This window comes from Theropithecus gelada, chromosome 18 (assembly GCF_003255815.1).
Source record: "Theropithecus gelada isolate Dixy chromosome 18, Tgel_1.0, whole genome shotgun sequence".
Classification (NCBI taxonomy): Eukaryota; Metazoa; Chordata; class Mammalia; order Primates; family Cercopithecidae; genus Theropithecus; species Theropithecus gelada.
Window position 1 is genome coordinate 51,580,414 of NC_037686.1, and position 20,628 is coordinate 51,601,041.

At 47.0% G+C, this 20,628-nt stretch overlaps 1 protein-coding gene across 19 annotated transcripts in view; it reads left to right on the forward strand.

Annotated features, from left to right (window-relative positions):
• ZNF532 (zinc finger protein 532) overlaps positions 1-20,628 on the forward strand; it is a 129,171-nt gene that overhangs the window by 1,398 nt on the left and 107,145 nt on the right. For 3 of the 19 annotated variants that reach the window (XM_025365174.1, XM_025365178.1, XM_025365179.1), the window contains exons 1-2: positions 798-1,517; positions 2,002-2,111. The gene's annotated coding sequence lies outside the window, so the exon portion shown is untranslated. Of the gene's footprint in view, positions 1-35; positions 281-497; positions 764-797; positions 1,918-2,001; positions 2,112-20,628 lie in introns of those variants that run through there. The other 16 variants (XM_025365161.1, XM_025365170.1, XM_025365173.1 and 13 more) reach the window with 13 other exon arrangements.

Below are 20,628 nucleotides of genomic sequence, written 5' to 3' on the forward strand. Positions count from 1 at the left end.
CGGCGAGGCCCGGCGGCGGCGGCGGCGGCCGGGGAGCCCGGGAGGCGGCGGCGGCGGCGAGGCCGCTCCACCGCACACGCACACACAGACCCCGGCAGCGGGAACGCAGATGACACGCCCGTAACATGGAAGCCGCCGCCGCCGCCGCCGCCGCCGCTCCGACGACAGCAGCAGCAGCCACAGCAGCAGCCGCCGGCGGCGCCGCGCTGAACAAAGGTCATCCGAGCTGCGGCCCAGACGCCCAGGCTTGACCGCCGCGAAGGCCAACCCCGGGAAGGGGGTGGGTGTGCGCCTCTGGGGGTGCGGGGCGGCGGGGGGCGGCCGGGGCGAGCGAGGGGCGCAGGGCAGCCGGACGCAGGGGCGCGGGTGGGCGCCGGGCAGAGGCGGGGCGCGGCCCCTCGTGCCCACTCCTGCGGCGGGGTGAGCGCGTGAGGCTCAGGCCCCTGGGCCTGCCCGCAGTGGCCTGTCCCACCCTGGCCTTGGGGACAGCCGGCCTTCGCGCCCCGCCAGCTGGCTTGGGGGGCCGAGGAGGAGCCGCCCGGGCTAGGCCCCGCAGGTTCCGAGAGGGGGGCCACGTGAGCGCGGCTCTCCTACTCCCCCCGCCGGCGCCGGCCGGGCACAGATGCGTTTCCAGAGGCCTCCGTGCCCCCTCTCCCACTGGCCCTGCCTTCGCCCCCCGCCCCCTCCCCAGACAGCCCCAGTTTTCTTCCCCCGAGGTGAAGGGATTTGGACTTCTCCCCCCAGGTGCTTGAAAGAAGAGAAGGTTGGAGGAGGAGGAGGAGGAGACTGGGGGGCTGCTGGTGGTGGTGACAGGGCTGGGAGAGAGAGGAGAGGGACGGAAGGGAGGAGGGGGCTGGGTGGGGTGGGGGTGACAGCAGAGAGGAGCCTGGTCAACAAGCCAGCACCACTGTGCTAGGAGGCCAGGCCGGCTCTGCAGCCGACGCATCCCGTGTGAGCAGACACACATAGCTCGCTTTCTTGGGGGCTCTTTGTCAGCCACCAACACAGAGAGCACACACTGACACACACGTACACAAAGATCTGAGCCAGGTTGTGGGAGGTAAGTGGGGGAAGGAGAAGGAGGGGGAAACAGTGTCTGCGGTGGGCTGTGGGGTGGAGGGGAGGGGGGATGGGCCCTGAGGGGCTCTGGGGTGCTTGCGAGGTGAGCATTTCCAAGGCTGTGTGCTCGTGGGGTGGGGGGACACACGATGACCTTCCCCTCCTCAGGAAGACCTAAGAGGGAAGAGCAACCCCCAGCGAGATCCCCCCTGTGCTGATGATTTTCAGGGACTTGTTGGCAACTCAGCGAGGGTTGCCATAGCTTTTTTATGTAGGGTGACCAGAACCGGCTGAAACTGGTTTGAGGCAGATCAGCTCCTGAACACAATGCAGTCACTGAGCTACTACAGTAGGATAGCAGCTTCCTCCCTTCATGGCAGCCAAAAGCAGAGGAGCTTGCAGGAAGGTACCATCCCTACACAGTATGTGAATGCACACTTAGACACCACACAGCACTGGTACGTGACTAATGGAGCCCTAAAAGATTCTGGGTAGAGAAGATGGAAAAAAAGGTGCAGGTTTGCAGGGTCTGAGATTACTTGGGCTTTTCCTGCCTTTTTCTTTTGCTTAAGGGATGGACAAGGAGCTGAGATTTATGACCCTTATTAGAGAAAAAAAATGTGCCTTGCTAGGGTGGGGACACTTGGTTGATGCAGTCTCTCTCTCTCTTTCTTGGTGTTTTTAACAAAACAAAACCAAAGTGAACTGAGGGGTTTGTAATGGTAGTTTGTTTGTTGCTGGAGAATGCTACTTTGCATGCTTTTTTTCTCTTGCAGGGTATGTTCTGTTTTGTGCTTTTTCTTTTAGAAGCTACTAAAGGGTGTTGGGGATGCTTCTGACTATTATGAAGGCCAAAAGGTAACAATATTGTTCTAGGAAATGAGCATAAATGCATTCCAGTGATGCTGTTAGCCATACATGCTGTCTTTTTTTTCCTTGTAGGCCTGTTGACTGGGGCTGCTTTTAACCCTTTCCTATTTGCTGAGAATGCAGCCGTGTGACAGTAACTGAACATTGGTCTAAAGTCTTTCCAAAAGGTCAAGGTTCACAAGGTGAGATATGCTGTTTTGAGCATGAATTTAAATATTTATTTGCAGATCCATTTAGACACAGACGGACCGTGGATTGCTACCCAGGAGATAAAATTGGGTTCGGAGTGGAGAAGAAATGCTCTTAATGTTATCCCAGTTTAATGGGATTAGAGTGACTTTATGATGGTATTGCGATCAAGGCGAAATCTGAATGCCTTCATTAAATCGCCTGTGTCTGGGCAATTGGGAGAGTCAGGCCTGGAAGGAAGCGAGTGTGGAGAATGGTAGGCGTCAGGGCCTTGTGGAGAATGTGCTGTTTTGCATAAGACGAAAGCAGTACACATGTGGCATTTTCCTGATGATTATAAGAAAAGGAAGGGCTTCACCAAATCGAGGCAGCCTAGCCACCTTTTTAGGATTTGAGGAGTCTGAAGGTAGATTTGCCTTTTGTTCATTCATCACCTTTCTTTTACCTTGCTCTCTTGTGTTAACCTGAAAGGTTTTTCACTCCGAGTCAAGTGGTGGAATGTCTTTTATTGATTTTGGGGGCTGTTGACGGTGAGTTCGCCATTGGATTCTTTGTGGCATATGTTTAATGTGGAATACTAATGCAATACCAGGAGGAGCCGGGTAGTCTGGCTTCATCTGTGAAAAGATGCCTGTTAACTCAAAGCTGTACTGGAATGGGTGGTAGAAAATGTCTGATGCCTTTAAAGATCGCAGTTAGGTTTGAGCAGGGATTTTAATGCACCCTCCAAAACCAGAGGTTGGAGTGGAGAGGAGAGAAGGAAGGAGTAAGGAGACTAGCAAAGTGAAGAACAAAGGCTGAGGGGGCTTACAGGGGAACACTCAACATTTTGCCTTGGGTTCCTTGTGAAAAGAAGTGCAACTTCCCCAAACAGGAAACCAGCAGCTCCAGAATGGGATCCAGTGTGATCTCAACAACAGATAGAACTGGTCCTGCCTTTCTGTTGGTTTTGGGTAAAAGTACAGTCAAGAGGAGCCCGTAGAAGACATGATTGAAAATAAAATTTTCCCCTACTTCGAAGTGGGCATTTTGTTCCTCTCCGTGTTCAGCAGAATAGGGGCTTTTCAGCAATGCCGAGGATCTTGGAATTGGTTAAGTTGTGTGCTGGCAGTTGGTGGGCAGGATATCTGCAGTGAAGGACGTCAAGTATGCAAGGGTTTTATTGTTAAACTGTTTTTCATTTGGCTACAGAACATCCACTGTGTGATAAAACTGGCAAAAGGGAAACAAGAGTGCATAGTTAGCTCAGGATACTTTATGGAGTATTTAATAGAGATAAATGTAATCTCGGACGGATATACCAGTAAATAGCTTACATGATGGAACAAAATTCTTTACAAATCACTGTGCTAAAATTGGTTTTCAATTCTCCATCATTTCTGACTGCCAGAGGTTCTGTGGATGAGCGTGGCAGGAATATGCTTGCGAAGCAGATCCGAATCCACGCTGCGTGGTGTGCTGCTCCTGCGTTTCTGATGGCAACTAAAACTCAGATGGCTAATATGATAAACCTTAATTAGCTTAATACAATAAGCTGTTTTATCATTTAGTCCTTCATTCTTGTCTTTTGAGAGTCAGTGATTTTTATTTAACTTTGACAGCTAACCCCTTGCCATGGCTATACACTGCGAATATGTTTTAAAAAAAACCTCTTCATAGAGCATTGCATGTCATGGAATGTTCTGGTTTTCTGTCTTGGTGGTTTTTAGCTTTGTTCCTCTCCCTCCCCCTTGAAGTCTCCTGAAGATAGCATTTGTTTTTGCATTTAGACCAGTCTTTCCAGCTGTAAATGCTGCTGAGGGTTGGAGAGCTGGTTCTCTGGGGCGGGAGTCATGAGCTCATCTTGGATTGGAGCTTGTCTCAGGTGTTGATCTCATGCTGAGGTATAACAATGTAGCAGGCCCAGGCCTCCCTGGATGGGGAGAGTCTTCTGGGCTGGGGAATGTGGATGTGAGTGTGCGGGATGAGCTAGGACATGTTCCTTCCTGGGAGAGCCAGGGGGGGACCCGGTGCCTGCAGTTCCTGTCACTGTGGAGCCCAGAGCCCAGCCCCTGCTCAGCAGTGCCTGTAGCAGGAGGCTCTAAGGATGACCTACGGTCCATCCCCTCCGGAGCAGGAATGTGTGGGTTTGGCTGAGGAGGGCACACTGGAAATAAAGTGTAACTGGGTGTTGAACCCTTCTTGTTTTTATCCTTTGCCTATTCAGAGTCATTTTTTCCATGTTAAAGAACATTGGAGCCAGGGCGTTTGGAACTCTCAGCGCAACCTGGTTCAGGAGCACACACATTCTCTTTTTCTTCTGCTCTTTTCTCTCAGCGATTCCCTGCCCCCACCCACCTTGACTCATTTGAAGGAAGGTCTAGGAAGGAGGTTGCCAACTTGGCAGTGGAATCTTCCGATGCCTTTGACTAGGAGTTAGAATTTTAGGGTTTGTGTTGTCCCATCTCCCATTTATTTCTGATCTTGAAATGTTCTCTTGGACTTTGCTGTGCAATACAGTTGCTCTCCAGTTGGCTTTGAACAACCTTTACTGTATCTTTGGTAGAACGCCAACTGGCTGTTCACACCTGGAGCAGAGGTTGCCAGTACGAGGGAACTGACTCTTTCATTCCCCATCATTGACTCCTAATCCCAGGACCATCGGAACAAGAACTACTGACTTGATAAACATTATGGAAACACACACCTTTGTGTTCATTTTATTTTAGGGCTGATCTTTAACCAAGTCATGGTTAAATAATTAACTTAAAAAATTTTTAAATTTGTGTACAGTAAAATTTACTCTGTGGTGTACAGTTTTGTGGGTTTTGGCATATGTATAGAGTCACTTATCCACCACCACAGGCAAAGCAGAACAGGCCAATCACACCAGAGCATTTCCTCTTGCCACCCCTCTGTAGTCAGCCTCTCCTACCCCTGGCATCCACTGTCCCACTATAGGGACATGGTTCTCTCTTCCTAGAGCTTGGGCTTTCCCAGAATGTCAGATAGATAGCAAGATGCGTTTCAGATTCATCCGTATCACTCTGTGTTTCGATACTTGGTTCTTTGTCATTGCTGAGTAGTATTCTGCTGTATGGATGTACCACAGTGTATTCATTTGCTGGGTGAAGGACATTAGGGTTCTTTCCAGTTTTTGGTAATTGTGAGTAAAGTTGCTGTAAACATTTGTGTGAACAGGTTTTTGTGTGAACATAAGTTTTTATTTCTTTTTTTGCTAAATGCAGTCACGTGTCGATTAATGCAGGGGTACATTCTGAGAAATGTATCATTAGACAGTTTTGTCATTGTGCAAACATCATAGAATGTACTTACACAAACCTAGATGGTGTAGCCTACTATAGCCTACTGTATACCTAGGCTATATGGTATAGCCCATTGCTCTTACGTTGTAAACCTATACAGCATGTTACTGTACTGCATACTGTAGGCAATTTTAACACAATGGTAACTGTTTTGTGTTTCTGACCAATCTAAACATATAAAGGGTACGGGAAAAATACGGTATTATAATCTTACGGGATCGCTGTGTGTACGTGGGCCATTGTTGACCAAAACATTGGTTTGTATTGCGTGACTGTTCTTAGAATTGGGATGGCTGGGATCATATGGTACATACGTAAGAGTTAGAAGTTTCAATGAAAGGAAATTCAACTCATTGTAACTCACAAAAAAGATCTAGCCTTGACAGCTGCAGTTAAGACTCCCGGAGAAAGAGATCATAGTGAACATTGTCTGAAGACACACGAGAGATGATCACGATAATAGAAGACTCTCTAATGGGATGACATGCTTTATAACCCTAATCAGAGTTAGCCAAAAGTGGAAACAAAAAACTGCAAGTGGTAAAATATTCTTTATTTCCTGCAGCAATTATTTTTAATCTCTTCGGAAACATTTGGCAATCTAATTTTTACGTTCAGGTTCAGTAAAACACAAAACAATAATAGAATTGAAATTTTGGAAAGTGATACCACAGATCTTTGTTGAAATCTTAGTTGTGTGTAAACAACTTCTGAATTATAATTTGATTTATGGACTGCCAAAGTATTGTTGTCATTTTATTATTAATATTTGAAGTTTTTCAGCTTTTATGTGTTTTTAGGAACCGAAAATGTTTAAGCAATATTCAGTGAAAGCAGTGAAGAGGGGAGATTTTTGAAGATTTGTTTGGAAGATTTGGGTTTTTTTCTTTTTTCGTTTGTGAGATGGAATCTTGCTTTATTGCCCAGGCTGGAGTTCAGTGGCGTGATCTCGGCTCACTGCAACCTCTGTCTCCCAGGTTCAAGCGATTCTCCTGCCTCAGCCTCCTGAGTAGCTGGGATTACAGGTGAGCGCCACCATGCCCGGCTAATTTTTTGTAATTTTAGTAGAGACAGGGTTTCACCATGTTGGTTAGGCTGGTCTCGAACGCCTGACCTTGTGATCTGCTCGCCTCAGCCTCCCAAAGTACTGGGATTACAGGCGTGAGCCACTGTGCCCAGCCCAAGTTTTTTTTTTTTTTTTTTTTTTTTTTTTTTTTTAAGGATAAAATAGCTTTCAAGAGTGGGAAGAACAGACAAAGGTAATGGTGGTACAGAGGAGGGAGGGGAGCCCAAGAAGTGGGACATGATGTTAACCTGGGGATTGCCTTGCCATTTAACAGACGCTTACTGAGTGTTTAAGCACTGAGCATTGTGCTAAGCACAGGGAGTGCAGAGGGAAAAGGGCCCCAGGGAGAAAAATCTAGTGGAAGGAGCCCCCAGAAGCTATGATAGGAATGTGAATAGGCCATCTCATGCCAAGCGTGCACAGAGGAGCTGTGAAAGACTAGTAGGAATATGTGAGGCAGGCAGAGCCTGGGAGAGCATGTAAGTCCATGCAGCACACGTGGAAAGGCCTGGGGAGAGCTTAGTGCTTTGAGTGGGGTGTGGGCGTGCCAGGGGATGGAGCTGGAAGGCAGTTGAGGGCCACCTGATGAGGCCTTTTGGTGCAGTCCCTTGAGGGTGGACTTCTGTATAGGCAGGAAAGACAGACCTTTCGTTACAAAGGTCCTGTGGCAGCCCCAGGGAGGATGGAATAGAGGCTGTACAGGCTGGAGGTAGGGAGACCAAAGAGGGAACCAGCAATCCAGGAGAGAAGGGATGAGGGCCTTTCATCCCAGGTGTTTGTGGGGATGGAGTGGTAGGTGGGGGCTGCTTCAGGGGGCCAGGTAGTCCCTCATTGGAGGAGTAAGGCTGCCTCTCAGATGGCTGTCTGGGGACTGCTTGGAGACTGGGTGTTCCTGTCTTTGAGATAGCGAATTCCGAAGGCAGAATAGATTTGGAAGAGTGGAGGTGGAGGGACTTGATACAGTGAGTTCAGTTGTGGGCTCCAGTTGCCTCTGGCTCTGTGAGCCTGGAATTTAGGAGGGTTGCTTGGGCTGGAGGTCAAGATTGGTAGTAATGAGCATACAGCAGAGGGGATAGAAGAAAGGTGTTTTAAAAGGGGCTGGGTTTGGGTCCCCTAAGAAAATGGCTTATGTAGTAAAAACCATAAAAGAAGCGGCAAGGGTGGCTGAAGAACTTAGAACGTATGCTTTAGCAAGTTGGAGGGCAGAAGATTCCCAGGAAGGTAGAAAATGATACCAGTAGCTAAAACCTGCAGATGCTGCAGGAGGTGATGGCACTTTATGTCTGTTACCCCCCCTTTTTTTTTTTTTTTTTTGATTTTTAAACCTTTTCTTAGAGATGGCGTCCTGCTATGTTGCCCAGATTGAACTCAAACTAGCTGGACTTGAGCTCCTGGGCTCAAGGGATCCTCCTGCCTCGGCCTCCCAAGTAGTCAAGTAGCTGGCACTTGGCACTTGGCACAGGCATGCACCACTGCACCAACTGTTATGTTACCTCATATATTTGATTCCGAAATGATGAGAGGAGCTGTACATGCTTATCCCTGTGGTACCAGTGGGGAAACAGACAGAGACCCTCCCAGCTCGTAAGTGGAAGTGGAAACAGGATTTGAAACATGCTCCTTCTCACTGTGCTGTTCTGCCTTGGGGGAGCACAATTGGTGGACTGAGGGGTGAGCATGGAAGCTATTTCAGGGTGTGAAGGCCAGGAGGTGCCCAGAGAGGGCACAGCAGGTGCTAAACGGCGAAGACAATGACGCCGTTCACGTTGGAGGTGATAGCTGATGACTGCCAGAGTGAGAATATGCAGTGGAGAAGTTTGAGATACATTCAAGGCATTTGTATTTAGCCAGATTTTCCTGATTGTAGTCAGCACAGAGAGCAGAGCATCTGTATTTGCACCAGAGACAGCTCTAGAAATAGCATGTTGAAAAGACTTATTTTATTGGGTACTGGGGTGAGGATACAGATTAGCAGGGAGAAGGGCTAGAAAGATGTATTTGTTTTATGTATTTGAAAAGGCTGAGAAAATCAAAGCAAATTGAAAGTGGTGCCGAGAAGAATCTTTTGTTCCAACAATAAATAAACACAGTTTAAAGAATTCTTTGAATCATCTTCTACGGCAGGAAGTTCTAAATTCTGGCTGTTTTATAATGAGGGAGAGCAAATTCTGTTTAAATCTGGAGACTGAAATAAGTAATTTTTAGACACAGAGCGGCTTTTTTAGCTGTCTCACATATTCCTTACGAAGGATCACTCTTTAAGGATGGTCTTCAGGGGCCCCAAATGCAGATTTTGTATTCTTCTGTTTTCAGTCAGTTATTATTACAGCTTTACATAATTAGAGCTTTTAGACATCTTGAGTGATCCGTGGAGACCTAAAGATAAAATCAGGGTGTTGTGATTCTTGAACTGTTTTCTTACCATCAGCCTTTGCATTTTGGGACACAAACTCCTCCTTTCCCCAAGGCTGACTCCTGGGGCTAGTAATGGGTATTGATTTTATCATTTTTCTTTTGTGAGGAAGAAATTCTTTCTAGGGATTTGAATAGTAAGAATTACATCATTGAAAAACCTAATAAGGTTGGAAAATTCAAAGCCCTCTGTTGTAAAGGACCCCATAGCTGGAAGTACTTCACACATTTGTAGTTACCTCATTTTCTACAGGGAGCTGACATTGGAGGATGGGGCTATCAGGTAGCCAATAGCAGGTTTAGAACTGGAACCCAGCACTATAGTCCTAGCCCAAGACAGAGTTCATCATTACCTTCTCTCTGCCTTCCAAAATTTATCTTTGTTTTTTTTTTTTGAGACCGAGTTTTGCTCTGTCACCCAGGCTGGAGTGCAGTGGCGTGATCTCGGTTCACTGCAACCTCTGCCTCCCGGGTTCAAGCGATTCTCCTGCCTCAGCCTCCTGAGTAGCTGGGATTACAGGCATGTGCCACCACGCCTGGCTAATTTTGTTCATTTTTTGTAGAGACGAGATCTCTCTATGTTGCCCAGGCTGGTCTCAAACACCGGGGCTCAAGTTAACTGCCTTACTTAACCTCCCAAAGTGCTGGAATCAGAGGCGTGAGTCGCTGTGCCCAGCTATCTTTTGTTTTGATGGTATTTAATCTACCTTCTATTTATAATCTTTATGTGAACCTGAAAACACGAGTTGATTAAGCTTTACCCAGGTACTTGTTGAGAAGCTGGTCTTTAATGGTTTTGTTGATTTTTTTTTTTTTCTGAGATGAAATCTTGCTCTGTCGCCCATGCTGGAGTACAATGGCGCAATCTCAGCTCACTGTAACCTCTGCTTCCTGGGTTCAAGCAGTTCTCCTGCTTCAGCCTCCTGAAAGTAGCTGGGATTACAGGTGCCTGCCACCATGCCTGGCTAATTTTTTGTAATTTTAGTAGAGATGGGGTAACACCATGTCTCGATCTCCTGACTTCAGGTGATCCACCCACCTCAGCCTCCTAAAGCGCTGGGATGACAGGTTCGTGAGCCGCCACCTGGCTGGTTTTGCTGATTTAACCTAGCAAGAATGGGAGAGGTAATTTGAAAACTGATTTTGCTTTGTGTTCTGGTGAAATCTGGGTGATAAAGGCCATTGAGATTTTCTTTTTTTTCTTTTTTTTTTTTTGAGACGGAGTCTCACCCTTGTCACCCAGCCTGCAGTGCAGTGGTGTGATCTTGGCTCGCTGCAACCTCCATCTCCCGGGTTCAAGCGACTCTCCTGCCTCAGCTCCTCAGTAGCTGGGATTACAGGCACCGGACACCATGCCTGGCTAATTTTGCATTTTTAGTAGAGATGGGGTTTCTCCATGTTGGCCAGGCTGGTCTCGAACTCCCCACCTCAGGTGATCCACCCGCTTTGGCCTCCCAAAGTGCTGGGATTACAGGCATGAGCCTCTGCGCCCAGCCAGGCCATGGAGATTTTCATTTGCCTTTGCCTAGCTCTCAGTGATAAAAACCTGATTGCCTAAATGTCAATGATATAAACCTGTGTTTTGCCACTTACTAGCTGCGGGACCTTGAACAGGTTACGTAAATTCTAAACCATACGCTTCCTGAGGGTGGGTTGTTAGGAGGATTAAATGCATATAAAGTGTTTAGCAGAATATGTGTGGTAAGTCCTTCCTACAATCTTAGCTGTTGTTTTGTGGTCTTTGGTCTCTGTTTTGGGAGAGTAGCCTTAGTTTCAGCACTTTTTTTTTTCTTTCTTGGAGGGTGTTATCTCCTGTCCTGCCTTACCTCCTTGGCAAGTAAATTTGTTTTTCACCATGAAAACAGACTGTGTGTCTCCCTCCTTGTCTCTAGGTCTTCAGTTACAGCTGCCCTATATCAGGTTAAAAGTGGGTGAAATGTAGGCACAAGGGTAGTGTATTTGTTCCTGCTTGGCTCTACTTTCATTTGTGGTTGGAGAATCTTGTCTGAATTTTGTATTTATTTATGTTTTATTTTATATATTTTTTTGAGACAGAGTTTCGCTCTTGTTGCCCAGGCTGGAGTGCAATGGCACGATCTTGGCTCACTGCAACCCCTGCTTTCCAGGTTCAAGTGATTCTCCTATCTCAGCCTCCTGAGTAGCTGGGATTACAGGCGCCCACCACCACACCCAACTGATTTTTGTGTTTTTAGTAGAGATGGGATTTCACCATGTTGGTCAGGCTGGTCTTGAACTCCTGACCTCAGGCAATCCACCCTCCTCGACCTCCCAAAATGCTGGGATTACAGGTGTGAGCCACAGCGCCCGGCTTGAATTTTGTATTTATAATCTAGTACTTGAACTTTTTTTTGCTCCTGGAAAAATTTTCCATTGAGTGGCTGTACTTTAGGTTCGTAGCCTGTGGGTGCAATTTGCGTTGACCAAAGTTCAAAACAAAACTTGATTGTGAAAATATGCCAGGTTAGCAAAAGCCTATATTCTGACCCTTTCCCCCGGCACTTCGCTTCCCACGTTTGTTTGACAATGCCTAGATACTTATATTCTGCACACTGGGATTTGGGGGTGATAGAAGGGTGAGTGGAGAAGGATCTATGGATAATTATATTATTTCTGGAACTACCCTGTTCAGTGGTATGGTAGCACTGGCCACATATGACTATTAAGTGCTTGAAATACGGCAAATCCTAGTTGAAATAAGTTGTAAATATAAGATACATATCAGGTTTTGAAGACATAATGGAAAAAGACAAAATATCTTGTTAGTTTTTTATATTGATTACACGTTGAATTCATAACATTTTGGCTATTTCACCTTCTTCCCCTCTTTTTTTCTCCTTTTCAAAAAATTAAATTTCTTTTTCCTAGTGATGAGTGTCGTGCTGTGTTGCCCAGGCTGGTCTCCAACTTCTAGACTCTAGTGATCTTTCCCACTCGGCCTCCCAAAGTGTTGGGATTATGGGCATGAGCCACTGTGCCCGGTCCTTTTTTTCCTCTTTTTAAAATACGACCGCTAGAAAATGTAAAACTAGGTACGTGGCTTTCACTTACACTTCCCTTGGGCAATGCTGTTCTGGAATAGTGGGTGGACGTTTAAATAAATTTAGCAATGAAATTTCTCTGGTGCCCTGCAGCATTCACATTTGTTGATAACTTTAGTCTGTCCTTCTGTTGACAAACATAGTGCTAGTTTGGCCCCTTTTTCTCTCTCAGGTGTTCCTAATTCACCTGTCTCCATCACAAGTCTACACAGCCACGCTGGGTTGGTGTTTGCTAAGGGAACCAGTGTTTATCACAGGTTTGCTGTGTGCTGGATGCCTTACACTTACTGTCCCCTGTAAGGTTATACTTCACATCCCTGTTGAGACTCAGAGCTTGAATGACCAGCTGAAGAATGTTCCACTAGTAGGTGATCGACCCTAGATTTGAACCAGGGTCTGGCCAGCTTTGAAGTTCTTTTCTGTTTTCCACCACTTCGTGCATCTTTTCTGTGTAAAAGCTCCGGCTTGCTGCTGGTGTTCTGTACCTCTCAGGAGCCCTTGTTGTCTAGAGTGTACTTTTCACACTTTAGTTTGCATACAAATCACTTGGGGATCTTATTAAAATACAGATAATGTTTTAGTAGGGCTGGGATGAGCCCAAGACTCTACATTTCTGAGTAGCCTCCTGGTGCTGTTGACCCTGCTGGTTCATGGCCTGTCATGCTCTGAGTAGCAAGGCTCTCCGCTCCTCCCTTGGTCTTGGACCTGCTTCCTCTCTGCTTCCAAAGTGATCGGATTCTCCAGGCTTTCCTTGACACCACAGGGACTTACCCTCTAGCTTGGCATGTGGTGCTAGTAGTGAGCAGACATGGGGGCCAGAACTGTTTTTTTGATCACAGATGCCCAGTTCTGGCATGAATGCTGATTTCTGAGTGCTCAAGATCTGACTGGATCCTGGGTTTATTCCTCTTCCTATGTTCCTGCATTACTCCACCTTTGATATTGTGATCCCTTTGACACTTGTAGTCTGATAAGATGGAAGATAATTTTAATATTATGATTACATCCAGGAGATGTGGCAGGGGTGCCTGTTACGACTTCATGAAGACTGTCAGGCCTTAGATCAGCAGACAAGTGACTTTGGGCCTAGTGCAATGGCTCACGCCTGTAATCCCAGCACTTTGGGAGGCTGAAGCTGAGGCTGAGGTGGGAAGATCGCTTGAGGCCAGGAGTTTGAGACCAGCCTGGGCAACATGGTGAGACCCGTCTCTACAAGAAATAAAATTAGCTGGCTATGGTGGTGTGCACCTGAGTCCTAGCTACTTAGGAGACTGAGGCAAGAGGATCACTTGAACCCAGGAGTTAGAGGCTGCAGTGAGCTGGGATCACACTGTTGCATTCCAGCCTAGGCGACAGAGTGAGACCTTGTCTCAAGAAAAAAAAAGCAGAAAAGAAAAGTGACTGTGCCATATTTGGTTCAGGGATTCAGTATCCAGTGAGAGATGCGGACTGAAGGCTGTTAGCCTGCCACCGTTTCTGCCCCCTTGCCTGATGAGGAATAGAGGTGACTTGGGAGTTTTCCTTAGAATGGGGGTTAGAAGAGCCGCTTCATGTAGCAGTGTTGGAAAATGGCTATCACATCACCTCTCCAGCATGTGATGGAGACCCACCATTGGGTCCTTGGGTGAAGCTGTCCTGGGGAAGGTTGCCTTGGGGCCTGGACCAAACAGGAGATTGAGTTGCAGGAAGGAGTTCATTGTGTTACGTTTTTAAACTCTTATGTGAGAGACTGGAAAATTTTACTTGGTGGGTTTATTTTACTTTGGGAAGGCACATGGATTAAATCAGCTATAGCAATAAAGCGATGTCCGTTGCATGAGTTCAGTTCCCTTCCCCATCTCTCTACAAGAAAGTCTGCCATTTCACAGGCATTCCAGTTGAAATTTAGATCTTATTGGACATCTGGGCACTGAGAGTTCTGTGTTATATGAACCTGGCACACTGAATTGGATTTATTAATTGTTGGCTAAGTCTGTCAGCTCCCTGTGCTATGCAGAATCCTGTGCCTGGCATGGTGACAGTATCTGCTTTGGGCCTGTGAGTGTGGCCCTTATGGAGTCACAGATTGTCGGAAGGGGAGTGGAGTGGGGTTTGGAAGAATAGTGACAAGGTTGGGTGTGTCCTAAGGATGGTCAAGGCTGTGGGGCCAGTCCTAGAGGAAGGAAGTGTAATTATGGAAGTTAGTCACAGTAGGGGGTGAGTTCAGAATGTAGCTAGGGCAGAATGTTGCCATAGCATGCCAAGAGTCAGGGTAAGTTACGAGTCAGAGACTGGGCAGGTTGGCTGGGCACGGTGGCTCACGCCTGTAATCCCAGCACTTTGGGAGGCTGAGGTGGGCAGATCAATAGAGGTCAGGAGTTCGAGACCAGCCTGGCCAACATGGTGAAACCCAGTCTCTACTAAAACTACAAAAAATAGCTAGGTGTGGTGGTGTGCACCTGTATTCCCAGCTACTCGGGAGGCTGAGTCAGGAGAATCGCCTGAACCTGGGAGGCAGAAGTTGCAGTGAGCCAAGATTGAGCCACTGCACTCCAGCCTGGGCGACACAGCAAGACTCCATCTCAAAAAAACAAAAAACAAAAACAAAAACACTGGGCAGGTAGACCTTCCTAGGACATCGGAAGGCCAAAGATTATGGGCACGAGTCCAGTGAAATAGGCAAGGACAGGAACACATACAGATGCAGGACAGATGGCTGTGTGCAAGTGGAGGATGGCAGGAGTTGGCAGTCCGAGAGATCTGTGATCGTGGTGCTGACAGGAGAGGCCCTCTAAAGGACCGTGGAATGAGTGAGTGAGTTGGTGAATGAATGAAGACCATATGAGCTACCAGTTCCAGTGATCACTGGATAACTGCAGCCTGGAGCAGAACCAACTTCACCCAGCCTTCACATGGAGTGGTGACTGAGGGCCCTGTGGCCCAGGTGGCTGAGGTGAAGGGTGTGCATTGGGAGAGGTAGTAGCTCCTTTCCTGGCAAAATTCATACGAGAAGGCTCTGAAAGACTAGATTGTTTAGAGTTTGCATGATTTGTAGGACATGATCAAGCTATGCAGTAAGAAAGGCAGCTCATTCTGAGGCCCAGGGTTAGCATCTGTCAGGAGGACTTGACATCAGGAACTCAAGCGTCATCTTGCACTAAGCTTAGTCCGCATTCTTTTGAGGACTACATGCCCTTGGTTGTCTCTTTTGCTTCCCCCTTAGTAGAATTTCTTTCCTATACACATGGCCAAACAATGCTGTTCCACAGCCCCTGCGTCTCCATGTCCTCATTTGAAATACTAGTGGACATCACCTGTAGTCCTCTGTCCTACTTGCAGTTCTCTAGGCCAAAAATCTCACTGGACCTGGTCTAATCAGCTGTGGAGGGAAGGGTTGTTCTTGTTTTTTTTTTTTTTTTTTTTTGAGACGGAGTCTGGCTCTGTTGCCCAGGCTGGAGTGCAGTGGCTGGATCTCAGCTCACTGCAAGCCCCGCCTCCCGGGTTCACGCCATTCTCCTGCCTCAGCCTCCCGAGTAGCTGGGAGTACAGGCGCCCGCCACCTCGCCCGGCTAATTTTTTTTGTATTTTAGTAGAGACGGGGTTTCACCGTGTTAGCCAGGATGGTCTCGATCTCCTGAACTTGTGATCCGCCCGTCTCGGCCTCCCAAAGTGCTGGGATTACAGGCTTGAGCCAGCACGCCCAGCCCGTTCTTGTTCTTAACCCTAAATAGGCAGCAGTAACCTTCCGTGAAGGTGGCCAGTGGGCTTGTGAGACATGCCCAGCGGGGCCTGCTACAGTAGGAGCCATAGAGGCAAATCTGATACATTAGCGTCTCCTGTGTCTGGCCAAGGCATTCCTCATTTTTTTTTTTTTTTTTTTTTTTTTTTGAGACGGAGTCTCGCTCTGCCGCCCAGGCTGGAGTGCAGTGGCCGGATCTCAGCTCACTGCAAGCTCCGCCTCCCGGGTTCACGCCATTCTCCGGCCTCAGCCTCCCGAGTAGCTGGGACTATAGGCGCCCGCCACCTCGCCCGGCTAGTTTTTTGTATTTCTTAATAGAGACGGGGTTTCACCGTGTTAGCCAGGATGGTCTCGATCTCCTGACCTCGTGATCCGCCCGTCTCGGCCTCCCAAAGTGCTGGGATTACAGGCTTGAGCCACCGCGCCCGGCCGGCATTCCTCATTTTAAAATGCGATGCTTTCTAGAGAATGTCATTGTGAGAAAAAAAATCTTTGTTCAGACATTGGCAAAACAATTAAGTAAATGAGTAAAGTCAATGAGAAATGAGCTATGCATGTTTATGAGGTAAGTGTAACAAGCTGCCGGCAAAAAGGCAATGCAAGTGGTGGCTGCCTTTTTTATTTTTTTGAGACGGAGTCTCGCTCTGTTGCCCAGGCTGGAGTGCAGTGACGCAGTCTCAGCTCACTGCAACCTCTGCCTCCTGGATTCTCCTGCCTCAGCCTCCTAAGTAGCTGAGATTACAGGCGCTTGCCACCACACCCGGCTAGTTTTTTTTGTATATTTAGTAGAGACAGGGTTTCACGATGTTGGCCAGGCTGGTCTTGAACTCCTGACATTGTGATCCACCTGGCTCGGCCTCCCAAAGCGCTGGGATTACAGGTGTGAGCCACCACACCTGGCTGTTGGCAGCTGCCTTTGTCTATAGCATGTACTCTTTTTCATATATAAAAACAATACTGTTGGCCAGTGGTTCTTTTTTCAGTGGTAGGGATGGATTTTCCTTAGTTCATTCCATCTTTCATCTGTTCCCCTTACAGCCTTGAGCACAGAGTTGTTACTTGACTGTACTGTTTTAGGGGTGTAGTTTGTAGCTTTGCCTTAATTCATTATTGTGAGAAAAGAACTTACCAGTAAGTAAATTGGATTTGTGTCCTTAACTTTTAACACTGTTTTCTGACATGCTTATGTGGATTCTAGGTGCAAGGACAGGACGAATACAAAAAAGGGAAGGATTGGATCCAAACAGAGGTTCTGAAAAAGGTGTTTTGGTGGAAGTGTGAAAAAAGAGAGGGACGGAGTTGGACAAAAAGGTGATCCAGAGAGGGAATGGCGGGAACACTTAGTTAGCAGGAGAAGAAAGTGTTTGCAGAGGCCGCTGAGCATAGCTGTCTGACTCGATAGACATTTGTTTGCTAAGACACGATGAAAAGCAAGAGTTGCAATGAAGATGAGCTAACGGGTGACTTGGTCACCTTGGTAAAATGCAGCTAAGGAAACTCTGTTTATTTGGAGCCATTTTTGAGACCTAAGTCGTTAGGCCTCAGAGCAATGCTGAAAAGTGGGTCATCTTATCATCCCACTTTATTCCTGAGGAACTTGAGGCTGAGAGAGGTTAATGGATATGCTAAGGCTAAGTTGGAGTTGGCATTTGTACCTGGGTCTTTCTGACCCTGAAGTCTACAACCTTTACCATTCTTTAATACAATTGCCAGAGTGGATGAGCTCTTTTGAGTGTGGAAAGTGAATCTTTTTTCTGTTTTCTGTTTACTCAGAAATCATCAAAACAGTATGTCTAGCTTGCAGTATTAGCTCCATAAATGCATAGCAAATGCTGGTTGTCTGAGTAATGTATTGGACTGAGACACTGAAGGTAGGAAATTTGGCCAAATGACTGGTGGAATTGTGCAAATCTAAAGTTCAGGGTATTTTATGGGTACATAGATGTATATTTGAGCCCTCTCATAGGCGTGTGTGTGTGTGTGTGTGTGTGTGTGTGTTTGGGGCCCCTCAGAGGTATATATCTGGCAAAATGCAAGTCTGGTTTATCTGGCCAATGTTAATTTTGAAAAAGATTAATAAGCACATAGTTTAGCACTTGATGTAATACTGGGATTAGGCTTTGCTACTTTTGATTTAGAGGGCTCAGAATTTTAAAAAAATTCTCCTTTTTAATCTTGAGTGTTAAGATATTACTGACTTCAGTTGGAGTTTCAAATTGAGCTATAACGTCTTTGGTTACACAGTAGTCTAATTTCAGGTCACTGAGGATAGGAAAAATCTGTTCTGCATCTGTTTTTCTTTTTTTTTTGAGACAGAGTCTCGTTCTGTCACCTGGGCTGGAGTGCAATGGCGTGATCTTGGCTCACTGCAGCCTCTGCCTCCTTCAAGTGGTTCGCTGCAGCCTCTGCCTCCTGGGTTCAAGTGATTCTCCTGCCTCAGCCTCCCGGGTAGCTGGGATCACAGGGGCCTGCCACTACGCCTGGCTAACTTTTTTGTATTTTTAGTAGAGATGACGGGGTTTCACCATGTTGTACAGGCTGGTCTTGGACTCCTGACCTCAGTTGATCCTGCCTTGGCCTCCCAAAATGCTGGGATTACATGCGTGAGCCACTGCACTGAGCCTGTTTTACTTCTTTTTTTTTTTTTTTTTTTTTTTGAGACGGAGTCTCGCTCTGTCGCCCAGGCTGGAGTGCAGTGGCCGGATCTCAGCTCACTGCAAGCTCCGCCTCCTGGGTTCACGCCATTCTCCCGCCTCAGCCTCCCGAGTAGCTGGGACCACAGGCGCCCGCCACCTCGCCCGGCTAATTTTTTGTATTTTTTTTAGTAGAGACGGGGCCTGTTTTACTTCTTAAAAGACCTGGCTGGGTTGTATATCTGCAAGGGGCACGTAAGTTGAGGATGCTATTTATCATATTGCATGTGGTTGTTGTAAATTTTGAGGACATCTATCTTGTTATCACCTATGGAAGTCACTTCGTTAGAATTTTCTAACTTCTAAAAGGCAAAGCTCACCTCAGTTTGTCTTACTACAAAGCCTATGCTTTTAATCACCTACAGTGTCCTGTGGTTTATAGGTGTCATTTTTTTTTTTTTTTTTTTTTTTTTTTTTGANGCAGGGGACTCGCAGAGCAGGCTAAGATAGGCCGGTGCAGAGCAGGGTTTTGACTTTCCCCAAAACAAACAGACAAACACTTGTGGGTGTGGATTTTATTGTCATTTTTTTTTTTTTTTTTTTTTTTTTTTGAGACGGAGTCTCACTGTGTCTCCCAGGCTGGAGTGCAGTGGCGCGATCTCGGCTCACTGCAAGCTCCGCCCCCCGGGTTCACGCCATTCTCCCGCCTCAGCCTCCCAAGAAGCTGGGACTACAGGCGCCCGCTACCGCGCCCGGCTAGTTTTTTGTATTTTTAGTAGAGACGGGGTTTCACCATGTTAGCCAGGATAGTCTCGATCTCCTGACCTTGTGATCCACCCGCCTCGGCCTCCCAAAGTGCTGGGATTACAGGCTTGAGCCACCGCGCCCGGCCTATAGGTGTCATTTTTATAGCTAATTGGTGGCAGGCTCAAATATCTTTGAGGTTCAAAGCCATTGCTTCTAGGTCAACCAGTATTTCTCCTATTCTCAAGAGCCATGAGGTATTTCTTGCTTCAGGAGACTGATGTGGCTGTGGCTACTCAAAGTCCATAAACATTAAGAGATCTTGTGCTGCTTTTATTAATTGTTCTTCCTTTACAGTATATATCTGTGCCTACTTGTGTGCATTTTACAATACAAGTAGCTTCCTTTTGGAAATACTTCTAGAACCATCAAACAAGGTTTTTTATTTTTTATTTTTCGAGACAAGGTCTTGCTCTGTCGCCCAGGCTGGGGTACAGTGGTGCAATCTCATTTTACTGCAACCTCTGCCTCCTGGGCTCAGGTGATCCTCCCACCTAAGTCTCCTGTGTGGCTTGGGACTATTAGGTGCACGCTGCCACATCTGGCTGATTTTTCTGTTTTTAGTAGAGATGGAGTTTCACCATGTTGCCGAAGCTGGGAACAAAGTTTTTATAATCATTTCTATGACATGAAACTTTAGGCAGAGTCTCTTTAGAAATGCTTCTTCATTCTTGCTCTCCCTCCATATTTGGAGATTTGTTAACTTGTTCTTTCCTTAAGTCATCTTGGGTTGATGCAGAGGTGTGTCTGGAGAGGAAGTACTGCCAAGAAAAGCATGGAGTTAGAGTTGTCAGGAAAATGGGCTGGAAGCACCTCCCTCACATGATAACTGTAGGATGCATGCCTGTTTCCTAAAACCAGTTCCTAAAGAGAACTTTTTTTTTTTGAGACGGAGTCTCACTCTGTCACCCAGGCTGGAGTGCAGTGGCGCGATCTCGGCTCACTGCAAGCTCCACCTCCCAGGTTCACGCCATTCTCCTGCCTCAGTCTCCCGAGTAGCTGGGACTACAGGCACCGGCCACCACGCCCGGCTAATTTTTTTGTATTTTTAGTAGAGACGGGGTTTCACCATGTTAGCCAGGATGGTCTTGATCTCCTGACCTCTTGATCCGCCCGCCTCAGCCTCCCAAAGTGCTGGGATTACAGGCGTGAGCCACTGTGCCTGGCCGAGAATATATTTTTAAGAAGCAGGGTCTTGCTCTGTTTCCTAGGCTGGAGTGTAGTGATGTGATCTCTGCTCATGGCAACCTTGAACCTGTAGGCTCAAGCAATCCTCCTGTCTCAACCTCCCAAGTAGCTGAGACTGCAGGTGTGCAACACCATTCCTGGCTAATTATTATTTTTATTTTTTGTAGAGATGGGGTCTTGCTTCATTGCTCAGGCTGGTCTCAAACTCCTGACCTCAAGTGATCCTCCCATCTCGACCTCTTAAAGTGTTGTGATTAGAGGCGTGAGACACCATCCCCAGTCTCCAAAGACAGTAATTTCTTCAACGCGGCTTCACGTTTGTCCC